A 2,613-nucleotide genomic window follows, 5' to 3' on the forward strand; every position below is an offset into this window, starting at 1 on the left:
AAGGGTCTGAGATGCTCATGCCTGATAATCACTGCATTCTCTCCCAGGGCAGCAAACCCATATGGGAAGGCCAACCACCACCTAGAGGTTGTTTGGTAACAGAGCAAGGAAAGTAAGCTGGGAGGTCTAGGGACTAAGGTCAGTAAACACTTTCTCCTCTGAACAATACAAATGAAACACCTGAAAGTAAGATATTTTTTTAACTGAAGCAATAGATATTAAGTGCTCATTTCTTTTAGAGTTCTCTATTGGATATTGCTGCTATTGTTTACTACCAGTTATGATCATTGCTACTACTACCAAGCTATCACTAATTATCAATTATTATAAGCAGACAGCATAGACAACCTGCATTTCTATTCTTACATTTTATCCTTGTAGTGAGGGGTATTATTTTCCTGGGGTTAATAACATAGTAGAGGATGTTGGCAGGGCCTTAAGATGGCTGCCGGGTGACTGGCTCCTGACTGAAGAAAAGATGTGGAGTGGACTGCTCCCTCCTGGCCTAAATGAAAGTGATGTGGAGTTGAATTCTGAAGATGAAGACACATTAGAGAACTCTGGATTTAACTTACAGAAAGATAAAGAAGAGACTATTACAAAAACAGAGATCTCAGATTTCCCTACAGATGGACTAAAAACTGAAGCAGAGGCAAAAGTAAATGCATATGAAGGGTGTCCTTCTGGAATTCCCTTACATGTGCAGAATAAATTTCAAGAATTGCATAAAAAACACTCTGAACAGAAAACCTCAACTTCAAGATTCAGAAGGAAAAGGAGAAAATGCTCCAGAAAAGGTAAATTAAAGAATGAAGAAGAATCTCACAGTGAATAGTCCTCAAGTGAAGCCCAGTGGGAGGAACTCAGTATTTTGGAGTCAATGACAAATTTGAACCCCCTGTTAAAAAGAAAAAAATTGAGAATTCGGGCCTTGATAAGAGCATAGACCAGGCTGTGAAAGAGTGGAATATTGAGAAGGCTGAAGAACTCAGCAACCAGCTAGCTACCGACAGCCTGGTGTAAAAATTGCCAAAACAATTGCTTGTCAATTTGTAAAAGCCTAAAAGGAATCTGAGAATTCACAGGTTGCTCCAAAAGAAGAAGAAGCTTGCATGGGGATTTGAAGCAAAGAAGAAATGGGAAACCAAAAGCAACATGGGGTACATGTAACTTGCCAGAATTCTTCAAGACATTGTGTCTTTTCTTGAGTTTTTACTTGAGTCTTCAATTGCTCAATTGACTAGAAAGATATTCCTACTTATGTTAAATATGTCAGAAAACTGATAGAAGTAGAAAAATAAGCATAAAATCTGGGGGTTGATTATCAGTCTTTTTCTAAAGAGTTCATTCTATTGAAGTGAATGGAATGGAGTGTTGTGTTATGCACAGGGAATCTGAGCATACATACAGGGGAAAAGAGAGAGGTTTGTTTATTTATTTCAGGGACCTATGGTACAGAAGCAGTTTTACTTTTCACCCGCCTGTCACAGCATAGCCATGAGCTCCTTGTGCTTTCTTATCTGTACTCAGTGTAACTGCACTTACTCTGGAATTGTGTTTTTTAAGATTGGCATTTGTTTATAATGAATTAATCATCAATGTAAAAAAGTTTCAATTGATATTGTCTTTACAAATGACTACCTTAATGTTTTAAAAGTAATTATTGGTTCTTTACCGGATGTAGTAGAGTTGACACTTGACAATCACATAATAAAAGCAATTGGTTAGTTTTAGTGTACCTTCAGATACAATATTGCAATAAAAAAAAAAAAAGGACAGAAAAGAAATAATGTAGTAGAAATTGGGAGAAAGAGTTAGCATAGTCCTGGATTTTCCATTGGGAAAGGAGACCAAATTGACTTAGATGCATGAAACACAAGCCTAGTTGAATTTAAGAGTCACGTGCACAGTTTGAGTGCAAGTACTGAGGGAGTGGAGCACATAAAAACAATTACCTTGGAAGTTGAGTTTTAACAGTATCATATTATCATTAGCAGTAAAGGAGCAATTATCACAGTTAATAAAATCACATCAAAACATATGACAGATAAAGAAAGCACAATAGGAGATATTTAATGAGCTGTATTTCCTGCCAGACTTTATATTGGGTGTTAGATTATTTATAGGACATATGTTCTAGAAAAACAAATGTTTAAACTGGAAATGAGTGAATCTGAAGACATTTGCTCCTTTGAAGCATTGTAGTTGTACATTGTTCTAGTAATTTACATGCACTAGAAAATATGTTAAGTTTCTTTCATTAAGGTATATGTGGCCTTTTAAATATATTTTTATATTGCATTATTTTACTTTGTAAATAGAAATTTCTGTTTGAATTTAAAGTAAACCAGTTTCACAGTATTAGTGGTAAGTGTTACATCACCCCATGACACGTTTTTCCTGCCCACCTCAGTCCCACTCTATCACCCTGCTTACTTAGCTCTCTCTTGCCACCAGCCCTCACTGTGTCCCTTCCTCACGACACTGTTATCTGCCCCCCAATACCACTTTAACTGTTGCATTTTCTATTTTCCTGTTATTATCGATTCTACTTTACCTCCCCCATCCTTTGCTCCTACCATTTCCATTTATGCATACTATAGTAGAGAATCC

The 2,613-nt window shown here is 36.6% G+C and overlaps 1 pseudogene; it reads left to right on the top strand.

The window, feature by feature from the left end:
* The first annotated feature begins 468 nt into the window (after positions 1–468).
* LOC150012039 (protein FAM204A pseudogene) lies at positions 469–1,170 on the top strand (annotated as a pseudogene).
* The last annotated feature ends 1,443 nt before the right edge of the window (positions 1,171–2,613 follow it).

Source organism: Furipterus horrens, unplaced genomic scaffold (assembly GCF_987537825.1).
Source record: "Furipterus horrens unplaced genomic scaffold, mFurHor1.1.pri manual_scaffold_4, whole genome shotgun sequence".
Lineage (NCBI taxonomy): Eukaryota > Metazoa > Chordata > Mammalia > Chiroptera > Furipteridae > Furipterus > Furipterus horrens.